Source organism: Eurosta solidaginis, unplaced genomic scaffold (genome assembly GCF_040869045.1).
Source record: "Eurosta solidaginis isolate ZX-2024a unplaced genomic scaffold, ASM4086904v1 ctg00001401.1, whole genome shotgun sequence".
NCBI classification, from domain to species: Eukaryota; Metazoa; Arthropoda; class Insecta; order Diptera; family Tephritidae; genus Eurosta; species Eurosta solidaginis.
The window spans coordinates 106,072-126,812 of NW_027137113.1; the positions used below are offsets into that span (position 1 = coordinate 106,072).

General features: G+C 39.7%; 1 pseudogene; it reads left to right on the forward strand.

Moving 5' to 3' along the window:
• Window positions 1-1,371: 1,371 nt before the first annotated feature.
• Window positions 1,372-2,878, forward strand: LOC137236170 (nucleosome-remodeling factor subunit NURF301-like; annotated as a pseudogene).
• The last annotated feature ends 17,863 nt before the right edge of the window (window positions 2,879-20,741 follow it).

The window sequence follows — 20,741 nt, forward strand, 5'->3', positions numbered from 1 at the left end:
ATTGGTCCTACTACCACCCTCCAGTGAGGGTGAGGGAGACTTGTAACTCCCAACCGTTATAACCAACAACCCGTATAACCCAGCTCTCGTTCACCCTGAACGAGGCCTACAACCCGCTTACCCCAGCTCTCGTTCATCCCGAACGAAGACAACAACCCACTTAAACCCGCTCTCGTTCACCCCGAACTAGGCCAACAGAACCCTACCGCAGATCCGCTATCTGCCACAGAATACCAGTGAATCAATAATCATGATTTTGTCTTAAAACATCTACATATCTTTTCTCCTAGGGAGAAGAAAAATTGGGGAATAGGAATTTCGAATTTTCGAAGTCAGCTGTTTTGTCAATTGAAATCTCATTGCGCATTTCTTATTTTGTTTAAAAAAAAAAAAATTTTGTAAGGTCTAATGATTGTTGCTAATTTGTTTGAAATTAAGAAATAAGGTGTAAACCACGCACATTATTGCATTTCATGTGAAATGAGTAATGAATTGGTGCCACAGCAACATCAACTGAGGAGCATAAGAAGGAGACGGCGGGATAACACAAATCCGCCGGAGAGGCCTGCTCTCATTCTGCAAGGCACATTTCTGGCGGCCATGTCGAGTTGAGTTCGCCCTTCGCCATATACAAAAATTTAATTAAGCCTTCTTAAAATCCTTGCGCAATTTCTAAATGGCTACATCAAGTATACAAAGAGCTCTTCCGTTGCTTATGATACTTTTCGACTTAAAATAAAGAATATTGTGGTTGTTGATGCGGTTGTATTAACAGTGAGAACATTGTGGTACAATGCAAATACATATTTTAGCACACATTTGTACAATTAAGTGTTCTTTCTTAAAAGAACCAATTTCCTTTAACTATTTTGATGCATTCCCTTTAACTAGTGGAAAAACTCCTATGATGGCAAGGAAATATCCCTCTCCCTCACAGTCATAATACCTACTCTTCTCCCATAACTGGTTTCCTCCTTTTCGAACATTGTTCAGAATAGGAGGAAAGGGAGACGTGAAAGAAAACTCACAAGGAATTTCTATTTAGAATACGAGGAAGGGGAGAAGGGAATTGGGCTGCTAATATTTTATTACCTTAACGTAATATAGTTTACCATCATACCTTTAAATCCGTTTGGCGTATCAATCTCCGTCATGTGGTGCGCAGGTTCTGCACGTTCCTGTGGTTTGGCTGTAGTAGCATTTGAGGTAGTTGTTTTGTCAACGTTGTTCCACCTGTTAAATTAACTGCTTTTGAAATTAAGGTGATTTTAGCTATCATTACTACCTACTTACCTCAGCACTAGTCCTTGAGTAAAGTAATTCCGACCACATCGGGGTGCTTGTATTCTGATAGCACTGGTAGATACTCATATGTCGTCCTCCGAGCGCAGTAGATTCGACTCCAATTTCGAAGCGCGGCCACCAAGTCTAGACCCCATTTGGCTACCAGATCGTGAATATGAGCCATTGGTATTGCCGGAATCTTCTGCCGATTTATTAATGAAACATGACTTAATAATCAAGGCATTGAGCGTATATGCACTATTACGACGTTTTCGTCATTTAATACGCTTATCACCATTTCGTTTTGAGGATTTTTGCGCTGCATTGACAAGTGACGAACAAAGTGCACCAATTGCAGACGTACATTTTATGTTAGTGAAGGCATTTTTACGTGAAGAAAATCTTCAGGGAACTCACTTTGTTCCTTCAGGGAACTCACCTTTGGACCACTCGATCCAAAAGATACGGTGAATATAAGTTTCCTATCTAATTAATGGCATCACATGGCCGGAGGTATTACGTAGCTATGTAGAGAGCGATATAATTTTTAGTCGCGAAGTATATAATATTTTATGTGCTGCTGGCGATTATCCATTTACGTGTGTTAACGATCGTACTATATTTACAATCTTTAACCAATCAATTTTACAAGCAATGCTATACGAGACGTAATGTTACAAGAGGGTCCAATTCATTACGATGATCATCGTCGTAGATGTCTAGATTAGGCGATCTATTATGCGGCGCAACATGCCCTGCTGTTTACCATCTCGAATGTGTCGATCCACCATTGCATGATATACCAACTGACGATTGGCAGTGTAATTCATGTAAATCGCATAAAGTTAGTGGTGTTGTGGATTGTGTATTGCCACAAGAGGAACAAGGCGTACCCATAAGGAATGATACTTGTCTCGGATCGACATGGACGTAAACTTTGGTTCATAGCACGTAGAACATTCGTTGAAGGCCAACCTGCATATGATGACAAAATTTGGGATTATAGTACAGAATCAAAACGAGAACTACTATTGGGCATACTCGATAAGGATGACTTAGAAGCTGCACTCTATAATCAAATTACTGAGCGGAAAGATGAGATTGTACGACAGATGACATTAACAGAATCCATAACAGAAGAGCATAACAAATATCAAAGACTGTCATATATGGACGAAGAAAAGAAGCAAACGTGGGCATTAAGGCGTGGCACGAATGATGAAGATGTTGATATAAGTGCAAATGCCATCAGCGGCGGCGGTGGAGACAACAAAATGACACGCCGAAAAACAAGTCGGAACACAAAGGAATTTTCACATCTTAAATTGGTTATAGAACATGGTTTTGAAAATTACATAAATCAATATCCATCAAATCCAATTGCGTTGAATAAGCCACAACGCAACGAACAGCGCGATAAACGTCGACATTTATCACACAAATTTTCAGTGACTACCGCATCAGAATTTAAGTGGATTGGTACAACAATGGGTAGTTTGGATAGCATTATACAAACAGTGCGTCAAACGTTATTAATTTTGAAGATAGCATACCAACAGCGTTTATGATACCAAACTGGCGTTTCATGAAATAGAACCTGCGCAAAACTGTATCAGAAGCACGTCGTCCAACAGAATATTGTTTGCTTGGTATTGGTTATATATCAGCGAAGAGGCATGTCGAATCAGGGTTATTAGTGTTGGCGATAGGAGCTGATAGTTTTGTAGCAGCAGCATCTGCACCTTCAATTATTCCCTGCAACTGTTCCTCTATTGCACGCACCCGTTCAGCGAATGTAAATGCAAAATAATCGGCGCCCCCCAATTGTACATTCTCTTTATTACGTTGCTGTAGTTTAACATATAGCCCGGTTTTGACGTTCTTTGTTACGTTTATTTAAACGTTCCAATATGGTCTCTTTTTTATATCAGCATTATCAGCACCGCTTAGCATGATATTACTGCGGCTTGGGTCGGTACTTATTCTACTTGTTTGTTCTTGCTTTGCATGTGCTGAATCACGTGATCTGCCTCTTCCACAGCCCCATTCTGTCTACTTGTAAATACTCCACGTATTGAGTGTAGCCCGTTTTTCGAATGCCCGTAATACCTTTACCTCCTTCAAGTAATTTTATGGTAATATTACATCCCGAAACATTTGTTGTTGGTTCTGTTATTTCGCACTGACCCGGCGTGACGCCACCCCCCTTGGTAAATGCAACATCGGCCCACGTTTTCGTATATGCTACATCCACCTTTGTGCGATTCTCCATTGAAAATGATTTGCACACTTTCAGGGAGCCTAATTACAGCTGGATACTTGTCATAGCAACCAGTAGACTAAATATATGGGTGAAACCATCGATTGGTTTACACCAATCATTATTTGGAGGTAGGGTGAAGACTTGCTCTAATTAGCTGTATGGTTTCGTTAACGCCGCTGGACCGCTCATATTACGTTGCATGACTTCCCATTCGCAACGTGTTGGTATTTGTATCCAACTTTTCATTAATTTGTAGCGGTGTACCTGAAATGAAATAAAAAGAGTACCTGAAATGAAATAAAAGAATAAGAAATTAGAAAATTTATAAGATTATAAAAAAGGAACGATACTAGTATACTTACCCATCATACGTTTATCCATCGTAATGAAAATTCATTCAAAATGCCTGTATACTCATTTCCATGAATGAATGACATTTTGAATGAACGAAACAAGGGTGCCACTCGATGACATTTGCTTTTGTCTTTTCTTACGCCGTAAACACATTGCGCGCGACCCCATGCATTACCAGTCGGATCCGCGGGATAAATGATAGGTTTGTTTTAGTTTGACAAATTGGTGCATAAACACACACTCAAAACCAACTTTCTTGTGAAAAAAAAACGGGTGAACCACTCGAGACCGAAATAATTCTCCCGGTTATTTGCATTGATTTCATTGTTAAAAAGGTTAGTGCAAAATTAAAATGTAAAACATAAACAGAAACATGTCACACTCCATAGTGGTCTCGCTTTCATAATAGAAATTGCCTTTGTGTATTGAGGTTCCGATAAGGTTTCGTCAGTCCTGTCAGCTTGAAATCCCAGCAGGAATAAAGTAGTGTCATCTATGCTTTCGATGCTACAAACAGGGGAGAAATTAAACCCTTTAGAACAGACTATAAATTTAATGTCGCGTCAGGATTCAGACGCAAGCTGTCCCTAAATACTTCATGACATGACCATTATGCATCAATACATTGCAATGGGCAGCACCGCACAGCGGCCTCATTCCAACGATTGGAAGAGTGAACAGCTGACAGCTCTACAAATTGCCACACTCGTTAGCGTAGGCTATTCCCGCCAGGGTTGTGTTGGAATCAACCAGGGATGCACCTTAACGTTAAGCTAATCGTTTATCAAAAAATTTCCACCGTTTCCGTTGAAACACTTCGAAATATTATCGATAAATTAATTATCAAGATAAATTGTATCTCGTTTTTAAACGAAACGAAAAGCTTTCGTTAACGTTAAAAACGTTAACAAAACCGTGATACTTTATGTTTGAATTGTGCTGGCAATGCTATAGCCATGGTGAAGCCGTAAGGTGGTAACAACGAGCGGACATACACACACAAACTCCATGTAATTTGTTTGTGTAATTCGTTGGTGGTAATGTCAAAAATACTCTGAGAAATGTTCGTACTGTCAAAATTCATGAGAAAATTTGCAATCAGCTCGGCTAATGCTTTCACCTTTAATGACTCCGCCATCAATCAGCTTTGCCAGCATAGTTTGAAATTAATAATCAACATAAACGATTTGATTTCGTTGGGATATGGCAGAAAACGAAACAAAATCATTTCGTTAATTTGACGTTTTTAACGTTAATAAACGAAACGAAATGACTTTGTTTCGTTTATTAACGTTAATTATCGTAACGAAATGATATCGGTTCGTTGGTTAAGCATGCCTGGAATCAACAAACACACCACAATTTGTGATTCTCACACAACATGACCCAAATCAACACAAAGAGTGTTCCCAGACAGCGAGTAAAGGCCTCTTCACATTTGTCGCACATTTGTATGCACGGCGTCATTTGACTAGTCATTTTACAGGGATTCATAGGTTATATTCACAGCCACATTTGTATCGGCGTGGGTGAGTTTTGTGATCAAATTTTTGTAGGGCAACTACAAGGAGCCGTGAAAATACACGGGTAACTCGTGATACCATCTGCTACACAAATGTAGCGTATATTACCGCATATTGCCTGTACTAGGCAAACAGCAAAAAATGACTGCTTTCAATATCAGAATTTCGTTATGATGAGGATATTTACCAAAATTAAAGATACCTTTAGGCGTATCTCAATAAAATTATATTAAATATAACAGTGGTTTCAACCACTACAAACACATCATTACATCGACATAATAACTTCATAAGATTATGCGTTCCACACAACCCTTTATCCCGAGTACGCCAACCACAAACTCAGCCAATTGAGCTCCTTGTCTCCGCTCATAAGCCACCCAACCTAAGGGCATCTACGAATGTTCGACTAACAATTTGATATTCCAGAATGACCGGATTGTCCCACAAACGCGCAAAGACGGAGGCACGCGGCACCACATTCACCGTCCCCTGCCGGCTATGTCAAAAGCCACACAGCATAAGGCTCTGCCCGATTTACCGGGGCATGACGAACATGGATCGACTAAAGACGATCATAGATTTCAGATATTGCACAAATTGCCTATCGCCATTCCACCAACGGAAGACATGTCCCAGCGAAGATAGCTGTCATCGGTGCAACGAGCAGCACCACACGTCAACACACCTCGACGACGTTCCACCACCGTCCCACGAGAGTGATGGCGAAGAGAGCTCCGACGGAGCCCTATCCATCCACGTCACGGAACAAACCCTGTGGTGGGAAGCGGACGTCGCCGAGGAAGAGATCGAACGACGGTAAGATCCTACTGCGACACTAGCCACGACACCACAAGGCGGTTCAGGACCACAACGTTTCCGACCGCTCCTACGACACGAGAAGCCTACAAACGTACAACGCGGGGATGGCGGGGAGACACGTCCTTTCCCCCATCGCACCGCTCTACCGGGGGGCGCCGTGGCGACGCGGAACCGCGTCCGTCCCGCTCGTCACGCCGCTCAATTGGTAGGGCGGCCCCGTATAATGCGCGGAACCAAGTAACCACGCTCGCGCGCCAACCAACAACGCCCACCGGCTTCAGAACAAGACGCCTCCGGGAGACGCCTCTAGCAACGACCATCACACGTGCATTCGTAGCCATAGCTCCAACGGCGGTCGTTCGGATAGCAGCAGGAGCGAAGCTCCACGCAGTACGCGCCCTTATCGATCCGTGCGCTCCGAATTCAATCATAGATGCGAATCTCGCAAAGGACCTCGGGTTAGAGCGTACCGGCACGTCCTATCATGTGAAGTGCACGCTTGTTCTGCGAGGGAAATACGGGGTAACGGGAGCCGTGACAACCCAGGCCACAGTGGTGGCGCGATATTCACGGCTTAGTCCGACAGCAACGCTGGATCCATCGGTAGCCACGCCATTCCAATTCATGAAGCTGGCGGATCCAGCTTTCCACCGGTCTACACCTGTCCGGCTCACACTAGGTGCCGACGTCTACGCCAGCCTAATGGTTAGCGGCACACCACCGTCGACCGTCGGCGGGCTGCTGACTCAAGCCACCATATTCGGGTTGGTAGTGTCGGGAGCCCACCAGCAATAATCAGGCATCTGTCCATTCAATAAGTAAAGTGCACTAAAACCAAGCAGCCCCACGTACATGACCACTAACGTTTTTCTCTTTTTCATCCACAGTTCAGCGAGGCTGCATTACTGCGAGCATGGATGTCCGCCGGAGAGCGTACTGACGATCCGCCTATACATACATACCATATTTTTTAATTTTAGTTAAGTTTATCCCGCCTTGGGAAGGCTGCTGGCGCACTCACCCAATTTCAAATTGCTCGCCGCAAGGGGGCCGGCATGTTTAGGCCACCAGCCTAAATATTTCGGACCACCCTAACACGCACATTAGTTTTTATTATTATTACCGGTAACGGCTAACACCAGCCGAAAGCTAACTTTGAAGGGGAAAAACTCAACGAAAGTTAGCTATCGGCGGGTGCCGCGGACTTGTTCGCGGTCTTGGTATGCCTTTTCTATTTTGGAACGTCAACGAGCCAGCAGCTATCTCACAGGTGAGTTATCATATTACGTATCTTTTCATAGGTTGTGCATATAATTACGCTATAATCGCACCTTGCTATTGTGATTCTTCTTAATAATTGCGATTTTTTAACATTAGAATTTGCACTTGGCAATTGTCTGGCAATCAGCCACCAATATTTCTATTTTTGAATTGTAATCTATCCAACAATTTGCGGTCGTCATATTACTAACATTTGCCGTGAACGAATGTGTAATTAACAATTTAAGAACTTTGAATTCGAATTAGTTTGTGAAGCAATTCCCTTTTTGATGATAAATAAAGCTGAGAATTTATATTGTTTATAACGTGAATACATTTGTTGTTACTCGCCCTAATTCTTTTCTTTGCTTTCTTTTTATTTGCGACACACACGCCCGACTTCCCCGGGTCCTCACTGCCCCGCAAAACACTAGACTTTGTTTGTACGATATGGGTATCAAATGAAAGGTGTTAATGAGTATTTTAAAAGGGCGTGGGGCTTAGTTCTATAGGTGGACGCCTTTTCGAGATATCGCCATAAATGTGGACCAGGGGTGACTCTAGAATGAGTTTGTACGATATGGGTATAAAATTAAAGGTATTAATGAGAGTTTTAAAAGGGAGTGGTGGTAGTTGTATATGTGAAGGCGTTTTCCAGATATCGACCAAAATGTGGACCAGGGTGACCCAGAACATCATCTGTTGGATACCGCTAATTTATTTATATATGTAATATCTGCCAAGATTTTAAGGGTTTTTTATTTCGCCCTGCAGAACATTTTCATTTTCTTCTACTTAATATGGTAGGTGTTACAACCATTTTATAAAGTTTTTTCTAAAGTTATATTTCGCGTCAATAAAACAATCCAATTACCTTACCATGTTTCATCCTTTTTTTCGTATTTGGTATAGAATTATGGCATTTTTTTCATTTTTCGTAATTTTCGATATCGAAAAAGTGGGCGTGGTCATAGTCGGATTTCGTTCATTCTTCATACCAAGATAAAGTGAGTTCAAGTAAGCACGTGAACTAAGTTCATTAAAGATATGTCGATTTTTGCTCAAGTTATCGTGTTAACGGCCATGCGGAAGGACAGACGGACGACTGTGTATAAAAACTGGGCGTGACATCAACCGATTTCGCCCATTTTCACAGAAAACAGTTAACGTCAAAAAATCTATGCCCCCACCAAATTTCAAAAGGATTGGTTAATTTTTGTTCGACTTATGGCGTTAAAAGTATCCTAGACAAATTAAATGAAAAAGGGCGGAGCCACGCTCATTTTGAAATTTTCTTTTATTTTTGTATTTTGTTGCACCATATCATTACTGAGGTTGAATGTTGACATAATTTACTTATATACTGTAAAGATATACAATTTTTTGTTAAAATTTTACTGTAAAAAATTTTTTTTTTAAAAGTGGGCGTGGTCCTTCTCCGATTTTGCTAATTTTTATTACGCGTACATATAGTAATAGGAGTAACGTTCCTGCCAAATTTCATCATTATATATCTTCAACGGTTGCCAAATTACAGCTTGCAAAAGTTTTAAATTACCTTCTTTTAAAAGTGGGCGGTGCCACGCCCATTGTCCAAAATTTTACTAATTTTCTATTCTGCGTCATAAGTTCAACCCATCTACCAAGTTTCGTCGCTTTACCTGTCTTTTGTAATGAATTATCGCACTTTTTCGGTTTTTCGAAATTTTCGATATCGAAAAAGTGGGCGTGGTTATAGTCCGATATCGTTCATTTTAAATAGCGATCTGAGATGAGTGCTCAGGAACCTACGTACCAAATTTCATCAAGATACCTCAAAATTTACTCAAGTTATCGTGTTAACGGACGGACGGACGGACGGACATGGCTCAATCAAATTTTTTTTCGATCCTGTTTATTTTGTTATATGGAAGTCTATATATATTTCGATTCCTTTATATATGTACAACCAACCGTTATCCAATCAAACTTAATATACTCTGTGAGCTCTGCTCAACTGAGTATAAAAGTGAATGTGTGCGTGTTTTTAATAGACCTTCAAAATTCTCAACATTTCTTCGACATTTTTTTGGTCATGTGATTACTATTGTAACGAATTTACTGAAATTCCTCTTATTTGCAACCTTCTACTAACGTTCGCATCACTAAAATGTTGAATAAATAACTCCACTGTTCTATAATGCAAAATGGCCTTTATTAAAGTACTTCACAATAACACTTCGCAACTGATAGATTGCTTAAATCAAACTGATTGTCGTGCCTCAACTGTTGCCGCCTTTTATACTGTCTGGTTTCCTCGTTGACATATTTCTAGGCGCTTCTATTTCTAGAATTTACTAGTTAGCCATCAGCTATAAATTTCTCTGCTATAACTACAGATGCACGATTTTATTGCTTCTCTCATAGCCCATGCGCGTGTATATGTGAGTGATACTTGCACAATTGATTGTATACTTTTGGGAGTATCTCAAATATATGCATGTGTTTGTGCGTCACTCTCCGCTGCTCGTATGGACATTTGGGTAGACATAATGATTGATTTGTTGATGTGCATACGAGTCACTAATTAGTATCGGCTTAGAGATGATAGTATCCCGTATATAAAATTTTGGAAAAGAGGAGGGAGTGATTGGTAGTATAATTTGGCGTGCAGGTGCAAAGAAAAGTGGAAGGGGCATTTCTTTTCCAGTATGAGTGGGAGTAGGTGTGCATGTGGAAGTGGGAGTGCGATAGGAAAGGAGGATGCAATATATAGGCTCGTTATACGTTACTTATAAAGGAGTTATCGGTTTGTTATCTAAGTTTTATACCAATTTTTTATGAACGAGTTGTCCGCTTCGTATGGATTTGGTATCAAAAAGTCATCGATTTTTTACCAAAAAACTACGATTTGTTCATAAAGTTATCTTAAATTTATCGAAATATTATCAAAACATTGTAGATTTGCTATCAGAGTGTTAAAAAAATAAATGCTAGGCGCGATAACCTCGGAAGGCATTTTTCGCTGAGCTTCTCTTCCAACTTGAGTCGTGCTCCCTTGAGTTGTCAGATCTCATCTCGAGAGAACAATTAAACTAGATCCTAGAAAACGTCTATTATTTGCCAAGAGTATTTGCGTCAAACAAATTCCAGTAACACTATGGCCGTATCCAGTATATGTGACCCGGTTTATGAAAGGGCTTATGACTCAAAAAAAATTACTACCACTAAGAAACTGAAGAAATGCATTGTTTATCTTTAACAGCTGTTTCCCGCAATTTCTTTTTTCAGTCATAAGCCACCTTTTCATAGACCGGGTCACATATGATGAATTTCATATCAAAACCGATATGCATTTAACCCGACCCCCTCAAATTTTGATGAAAATTTGCATACAAGTACACTTTACCTATACAAACACAACCTCATTTTTATAAATTGCATTTGTGAAAAATTGTGGGCGTGGAAAGGTGTCATAGTTGTGAAAAATGCGTGAAAAGTGATGGTAATAGGTACTTTTGAGCTGTGATAACTTCGGAATGGCTCAACCGATTTCAAAGATATTGATACCATTGGAAAGGTATTCGAATCGGCTTTCGAAAATATACACTGTAAAAAAATTTTATTACACTGAGAAATTTTTTGTTTCAAAAATAAAATTTTAAACTTAAAAAAAATTCAAAGGCCAAGTGTTTTAAAATAAAATATATTTTTATTAGAAAGGTCTATTTAATAACGTATATAACATATCCAAAATCTAAAATGACGCTTTATTCTTATTTTTATAAAATTTTTTCAAGGTTGAATCGAGCTCAAGGCCAGAACAATAATTTTTTTCTAATGATAATTATTGTTATTTTTTAATTTTTCTAAATTTGAAAAATTGTATTTTGTTTTTCGAATAGTAAGTGGAAAATTTTTCAGACAACCTGCCATAGCTGCGCAGATAGATCCATTTCGAAGGGTGCTAAGCCTTCATCATCAGTACGCTTTAGGCATGCTGCGCTAACCATTTAGCTATACAGCGGTGGTTTGTTTGACTGGCAAATTTGCTACTTCTATTCCTTTTTACCAACTATATTTATTCAGTGTTGCGCCATCTGGTGCAAATCACTGATAATGCTGGATTTTTGTTTATTGTCAATTACTTTGTTTGACATTCCCAAGTGCTCATGGTTTATTAACAATTGTTTTTGTTTTTATCGGCCTATTGATAAATCATTCAAGGTTCGAATCGAGCTCAAGGCCAGAACAATAATTTTTTTCTAATGATAATTATTGTTATTTTTTAATTTTTCTAAATTTGAAAAATTGTATTTTGTTTTTGGAATATTAAGTAGAAAATTTTTCAAACAACCTGCCATAGCTGCGCAGATAGATCCATTTGGAAGGGTGCTAAGCCTTCATCATCAGTACGCTTTAGGCATGCTGCGCTAACCATTTAGCTATACAGCGCTGGTTTGTTTGACTGGCAAATTTGCTACTTCTATTCCTTTTTACGAACTATTTTTTCTACTTACTATTCCAAAAACAAAATACAATTTTTCAAATTTAGAAAAATTAAAAAATAACAATAATTATCATTAGAAAAAAATTATTGTTCTGGCCTTGAGCTCGATCCGAACCTTGAATGATTTATCAATAGGCCGATAAACACAAAAACAATTGTTAATAAACCATGAGCACTTGGGAATGTCAAACAAAGTAATTGACAATAAACAAAAATCCAGCATTATCAGTGATTTGCACCAGATGGCGCAACACTGAATAAATATAGTTGGTAAAAAGGAATAGAAGTAGCAAATTTGCCAGTCAAACAAACCACCGCTGTATAGCTAAATGGTTAGCGCAGCATGCCTAAAGCGTACTGATGATGAAGGCTTAGCACCCTTCGAAATGGAGCTATCTGCGCAGCTATGGCAGGTTGTCTGAAAAATTTTCTACTTACTATTCCGAAAACAAAATACAATTTTTCAAATTTAGAAAAATTAAAAAATAACAATAATTATCATTAGAAAAAAATTATTGTTCTGGCCTTGAGCTCGATTCGAACCTTGAATGATTTATCAATAGGCCGATAAACACAAAAACAATTGTTAATAAACCATGAGCACTTGGGAATGTCAAACAAAGTAATTGACAATAAACAAAAATCCAGCATTATCAGTGATTTGCACCAGATGGCGCAACACTGAATAAATATAGTTGGTAAAAAGGAATAGAAGTAGCAAATTTGCCAGTCAAACAAACCACCGCTGTATAGCTAAATGGTTAGCGCAGCATGCCTAAAGCGTACTGATGATGAAGGCTTAGCACCCTTCGAAATGGAGCTATCTGCGCAGCTATGGCAGGTTGTCTGAAAAATTTTCTACTTACTATTCCGAAAACAAAATACAATTTTTCAAATTTAGAAAAATTAAAAAATAACAATAATTATCATTAGAAAAAAATTATTGTTCTGGCCTTGAGCTCGATTCGAACCTTGAATGATTTATCAATAGGCCGATAAAAACAAAAACAATTGTTAATAAACCATGAGCACTTGGGAATGTCAAACAAAGTAATTGACAATAAACAAAAATCCAGCATTATCAGTGATTTGCACCAGATGGCGCAACACTGAATAAATATAGTTGGTAAAAAGGAATAGAAGTAGCAAATTTGCCAGTCAAACAAACCACCGCTGTATAGCTAAATGGTTAGCGCAGCATGCCTAAAGCGTACTGATGATGAAGGCTTAGCACCCTTCGAAATGGATCTATCTGCGCAGCTATGGCAGGTTGTCTGAAAAATTTTCCACTTACTATTCGAAAAACAAAATACAATTTTTCAAATTTAGAAAAATTAAAAAATAACAATAATTATCATTAGAAAAAAATTATTGTTCTGGCCTTGAGCTCGATTCAACCTTGAAAAAATTTTATAAAAAAAGAATAAAGCGTCATTTTAGATTTTGGATATGTTATATACGTTATTAAATAGACCTTTCTAATAAAAATATATTTTATTTTAAAACACTTGGCCTTTGAACTTTTTTTAAGTTTAAAATTTTATTTTTGAAACAAAAAATTTCTCAGTGTAATACAATTTTTTTACAGTGTATATTTTCGAAAGCCGATTCGAATACCTTTCCAATGGTATCAATATCTTTGAAATCGGTTGAGCCATTCTGAAGTTATCACAGCTCAAAAGTACCTATTACCATCACTTTTCACGCATTTTTCACAACTATGACACCTTTCCACGCCCACAATTTTTCACAAATGCAATTTATAAAAATGAGGTTGTGTTTGTATAGGTAAAGTGTACTTGTATGCAAATTTTCATCAAAATTTGAGGGGGTCGGGTTAAATGCATATCGGTTTTGATATGAAATTCATCATATGTGACCCGGTCTATGAAAAGGTGGCTTATGACTGAAAAAAGAAATTGCGGGAAACAGCTGTTAAAGATAAACAATGCATTTCTTCAGTTTCTTAGTGGTAGTAATTTTTTTTGAGTCATAAGCCCTTTCATAAACCGGGTCACATATACTGGATGCGGCCATAGTGTTACTGGAATTTGTTTGACGCAAATACTCTTGGCAAATAATAGACGTTTTCTAGGATCTAGTTTAATTGTTCTCTCGAGATGAGATCTGACAACTCAAGGGAGCACGACTCAAGTTGGAAGAGAAGCTCAGCGAAAAATGCCTTCCGAGGTTATCGCGCCTAGCATTTATTTTTTTAACACTCTGATAGCAAATCTACAATGTTTTGATAATATTTCGATAAATTTAAGATAACTTTATGAACAAATCGTAGTTTTTTGGTAAAAAATCGATGACTTTTTGATACCAAATCCATACGAAGCGGACAACTCGTTCATAAAAAATTGGTATAAAACTTAGATAACAAACCGATAACTCCTTTATAAGTAACGTATAACGAGCCTATATATTGCATCCTCCTTTCCTATCGCACTCCCACTTCCACATGCACACCTACTCCCACTCATACTGGAAAAGAAATGCCCCTTCCACTTTTCTTTGCACCTGCACGCCAAATTATACTACCAATCACTCCCTCCTCTTTTCCAAAATTTTATATACGGGATACTATCATCTCTAAGCCGATACTAATTAGTGACTCGTATGCACATCAACAAATCAATCATTATGTCTACCCATATGTCCATACGAGCAGCGGAGAGTGACGCACAAACACATGCATATATTTGAGATACTCCCAAAAGTATACAATCAATTGTGCAAGTATCACTCACATATACACGCGCATGGGCTATGAGAGAAGCAATAAAATCGTGCATCTGTAGTTATAGCAGAGAAATTTATAGCTGATGGCTAACTAGTAAATTCTAGAAATAGAAGCGCCTAGAAATATGTCAACGAGGAAACCAGACAGTATAAAAGGCGGCAACAGTTGAGGCACGACAATCAGTTTGATTTAAGCAATCTATCAGTTGCGAAGTGTTATTGTGAAGTACTTTAATAAAGGCCATTTTGCATTATAGAACAGTGGAGTTATTTATTCAACATTTTAGTGATGCGAACGTTAGTAGAAGGTTGCAAATAAGAGGAATTTCAGTAAATTCGTTACAATAGTAATCACATGACCAAAAAAATGTCGAAGAAATGTTGAGAATTTTGAAGGTCTATTAAAAACACGCACACATTCACTTTTATACTCAGTTGAGCAGAGCTCACAGAGTATATTAAGTTTGATTGGATAACGGTTGGTTGTACATATATAAAGGAATCGAAATATATATAGACTTCCATATAACAAAATAAACAGGATCGAAAAAAAATTTGATTGAGCCATGTCCGTCCGTCCGTCCGTCCGTTAACACGATAACTTGAGTAAATTTTGAGGTATCTTGATGAAATTTGGTACGTAGGTTCCTGAGCACTCATCTCAGATCGCTATTTAAAATGAACGATATCGGACTATAACCACGCCCACTTTTTCGATATCGAAAATTTCGAAAAACCGAAAAAGTGCGATAATTCATTACAAAAGACAGGTAAAGCGACGAAACTTGGTAGATGGGTTGAACTTATGACGCAGAATAGAAAATTAGTAAAATTTTGGACAATGGTCGTGGCACCGCCCACTTTTAAAAGAAGGTAATTTAAAACTTTTGCAAGCTGTAATTTGGCAACCGTTGAAGATATATAATGATGAAATTTGGCAGGAACGTTACTCCTATTACTATATGTACGCGTAATAAAAATTAGCAAAATCGGAGAAGGACCACGCCCACTTTTAAAAAAAAATTTTTTACAGTAAAATTTTAACAAAAAATTGTATATCTTTACAGTATATAAGTAAATTATGTCAACATTCAACCTCAGTAATGATATGGTGCAACAAAATACAAAAATAAAAGAAAATTTCAAAATGAGCGTGCCTCCGCCCTTTTTCATTTAATTTGTCTAGGATACTTTTAACGCCATAAGTCGAACAAAAATTAACCAATCCTTTTGAAATTTGGTGGGGTCATAGATTTTTTGACGTTAACTGTTTTCTGTGAAAATGGGCGAAATCGGTTGATGTCACGCCCAGTTTTTATACACAGTCGTCCGTCTGTCCTTCCGCATGGCCGTTAACACGATAACTTGAGCAAAAATCGACATATCTTTAATGAACTTAGTTCACGTGCTTACTTGAACTCACTTTATCTTGGTATGAAAAATGAACGAAATCCGACTATGACCACGCCCACTTTTTCGATATCGAAAATTACGAAAAATGAAAAAAATGCCATAATTCTATACCAAATACGAAAAAAAGGATGAAACATGGTAAGGTAATTGGATTGTTTTATTGACGCGAAATATAACTTTAGAAAAAACTTTATAAAATGGTTGTAACACCTACCATATTAAGTAGAAGAAAATGAAAATGTTCTGCAGGGCGAAATAAAAAACCCTTAAAATCTTGGCAGATATTACATATATAAATAAATTAGCGGTATCCAACAGATGATGTTCTGGGTCACCCTGGTCCACATTTTGGTCGATATCTGGAAAACGCCTTCACATATACAACTACCACCACTCCCTTTTAAAACTCTCATTAATACCTTTAATTTTATACCCATATCGTACAAACTCATTCTAGAGTCACCCCTGGTCCACATTTATGGCGATATCTCGAAAAGGCGTCCACCTATAGAACTAAGCCCCACGCCCTTTTAAAATACTCATTAACACCTTTCGTTTGATACCCATATCGTACAAACAAAGTCTAGTGTTTTGCGGGGCAGTGAGGACCCGGGGAAGTCGGGCGTGTGTGTCGCAAATAAAAAGAAAGCAAAGAAAAGAATTAGGGCGAGTAACAACAAATGTATTCACGTTATAAACAATATAAATTCTCAGCTTTATTTATCATCAAAAAGGGAATTGCTTCACAAACTAATTCGAATTCAAAGTTCTTAAATTGTTAATTACACATTCGTTCACGGCAAATGTTAGTAATATGACGACCGCAAATTGTTGGATAGATTACAATTCAAAAATAGAAATATTGGTGGCTGATTGCCAGACAATTGCCAAGTGCAAATTCTAATGTTAAAAAATCGCAATTATTAAGAAGAATCACAATAGCAAGGTGCGATTATAGCGTAATTATATGCACAACCTATGAAAAGATACGTAATATGATAACTCACCTGTGAGATAGCTGCTGGCTCGTTGACGTTCCAAAATAGAAAAGGCAGACCAAGACCGCGAACAAGTCCGCGGCACCCGCCGATAGCTAACTTTCGTTGAGTGTTTCCCCTTCAAAGTTAGCTTTCGGCTGGTGTTAGCCGTTACCGGTAATAATAATAAAAACTAATGTGCGTGTTAGGGTGGTCCGAAATATTTAGGCTGGTGGCCTAAACATGCCGGCCCCCTTGCGGCGAGCAATTTGAAATTGGGTGAGTGCGCCAGCAGCCTTCCCAAGGCGGGATAAACTTAACTAAAATTAAAAAATATGGTATGTATGTATAGGCGGATCGTCAGTACGCTCTCCGGCGGACATCCATGCTCGCAGTAATGCAGCCTCGCTGAACTGTGGATGAAAAAGAGAAAAACGTTAGTGGTCATGTACGTGGGGCTGTTTGGTTTTAGTGCACTTTACTTATTGAATGGACAGATGCCTGATTATTGCTGGTGGGCTCCCGACACTACCAACCCGAATATGGTGGCTTGAGTCAGCAGCCCGCCGACGGTCGACGGTGGTGTGCCGCTAACCATTAGGCTGGCGTAGACGTCGGCACCTAGTGTGAGCCGGACAGGTGTAGACCGGTGGAAAGCTGGATCCGCCAGCTTCATGAATTGGAATGGCGTGGCTACCGATGGATCCAGCGTTGCTGTCGGACTAAGCCCTGAATATCGCGCCACCACTGCGGCCTGGGTTGTCACGGCTCCCGTTACCCCGTATTTCCCTCGCAGAACAAGCGTGCACTTCACATGATAGGACGTGCCGGTACGCTCTAACCCGAGGTCCTTTGCGAGATTCGCATCTATGATTGAATTCGGAGCGCACGGATCGATAAGGGCGCGTACTGCGTGGAGCTTCCATCCTGCTGCTATCCGAACGACCGCCGTTGGAGCTATGGCTACGAATGCACGTGTGATGGTCGTTGCTAGAGGCGTCTCCCGGAGGCGTCCTGTTCTGAAGCCGGTGGGCGTTGTTGGTTGGCGCGCGAGCGTGGTTACTTGGTTCCGCGCATTATACGGGGCCGCCCTACCAATTGAGCGGCGTGACGAGCGGGACGGACGCGGTTCCGCGTCGCCACGGCGCCCCCCGGTAGAGCGGTGCGATGGGGGAAAGGACGTGTCTCCCCGCCATCCCCGCGTTGTACGTTTGTAGGCTTCTCGTGTCGTAGGAGCGGTCGGAAACGTTGTGGTCCTGAACCGCCTTGTGGTGTCGTGGCTAGTGTCGCAGTAGGATCTTCCCGTCGTTCGATCTCTTCCTCGGCGACGTCCGCTTCCCACCACAGGGTTTGTTCCGTGACGTGGATGGATAGGGCTCCGTCGGAGCTCTCTTCGCCATCACTCTCGTGGGACGGTGGTGGAACGTCGTCGAGGTGTGTTGACGTGTGGTGCTGCTCGTTGCACCGATGACAGCGATCTTCGCTGGGACATGTCTTCCGTTGGTGGAATGGCGATAGGCAATTTGTGCAATATCTGAAATCTATGATCGTCTTTAGTCGATCCATGTTCGTCATGCCCCGGTAAATCGGGCAGAGCCTTATGCTGTGTGGCTTTTGACATAGCCGGCAGGGGACGGTGAATGTGGTGCCGCGTGCCTCCGTCTTTGCGCGTTTGTGGGACAATCCGGTCATTCTGGAATATCAAATTGTTAGTCGAACATTCGTAGATGCCCTTAGGTTGGGTGGCTTATGAGCGGAGACAAGGAGCTCAATTGGCTGAGTTTGTGGTTGGCGTACTCGGGATAAAGGGTTGTGTGGAACGCATAATCTTATGAAGTTATTATGTCGATGTAATGATGTGTTTGTAGTGGTTGAAACCACTGTTATATTTAATATAATTTTATTGAGATACGCCTAAAGGTATCTTTAATTTTGGTAAATATCCTCATCATAACGAAATTCTGATATTGAAAGCAGTCATTTTTTGCTGTTTGCCTAGTACAGGCAATATGCGGTAATATACGCTACATTTGTGTAGCAGATGGTATCACGAGTTACCCGTGTATTTTCACGGCTCCTTGTAGTTGCCCTACAAAAATTTGATCACAAAACTCACCCACGCCGATACAAATGTGGCTGTGAATATAACCTATGAATCCCTGTAAAATGACTAGTCAAATGACGCCGTGCATACAAATGTGCGACAAATGTGAAGAGGCCTTTACTCGCTGTCTGGGAACGCTCTTTGTGTTGATTTGGGTCATGTTGTGTGAGAATCACAAATTGTGGTGTGTTTGTTGATTCCAACACAACCCTGGCGGGAATAGCCTACGCTAACGAGTGTGGCAATTTGTAGAGCTGTCAGCTGTTCACTCTTCCAATCGTTGGAATGAGACCGCTGTGCGGTGCTGCCCATTGCAATGTATTGATGCATAATGGTCATGTCATGAAGTATTTAGGGACAGCTTGCGTCTGAATCCTGACGCGACATTAAATTTATAGTCTGTTCTAAAGGGTTTAATTTCTCTCCTGTTTGTAGCATCGAAAGCATAGATGACACTACTTTATTCCTGCTGGGATTTCAAGCTGACAGGACTGACGAAACCTTATCGGAACCTCAATACACAAAGGCAATTTCTATTATGAAAGCGAGACCACTATGGAGTGTGACATGTTTCTGTTTATGTTTTACATTTTAATTTTGCACTAACCTTTTTAACAATGAAATCAATGCAAATAACCGGGAGAATTATTTCGGTCTCGAGTGGTTCACCCGTTTTTTTTTTCACAAGAAAGTTGGTTTTGAGTGTGTGTTTATGCACCAATTTGTCAAACTAAAACAAACCTATCATTTATCCCGCGGATCCGACTTGTAATGCATGGGGTCGCGCGCAATGTGTTTACGGCGTAAGAAAAGACAAAAGCAAATGTCATCGAGTGGCACCCTTGTTTCGTTCATTCAAAATGTCATTCATTCATGGAAATGAGTATACAGGCATTTTGAATGAATTTTCATTACGATGGATAAACGTATGATGGGTAAGTATACTAGTATCGTTCCTTTTTTATAATCTTATAAATTTTCTAATTTCTTATTCTTTTATTTCATTTCAGGTACTCTTTTTATTTCATTTCAGGTACACCGCTACAAATTAATGAAAAGTTGGATACAAATACCAACACGTTGCGAATGGGAAGTCATGCAACGTAATATGAGCGGTCCAGCGGCGTTAACGAAACCATACAGCTAATTAGAGCAAGTCTTCACCCTACCTCCAAATAATGATTGGTGTAAACCAATCGATGGTTTCACCCATATATTTAGTCTACTGGTTGCTATGACAAGTATCCAGCTGTAATTAGGCTCCCTGAAAGTGTGCAAATCATTTTCAATGGAGAATCGCACAAAGGTGGATGTAGCATATACGAAAACGTGGGCCGATGTTGCATTTGCCAAGGGGGGTGGCGTCACGCCGGGTCAGTGCGAAATAACAGAACCAACAACAAATGTTTCGGGATGTAATATTACCATAAAATTACTTGAAGGAGGTAAAGGTATTACGGGCATTCGAAAAACGGGCTACACTCAATACGTGGAGTATTTACAAGTA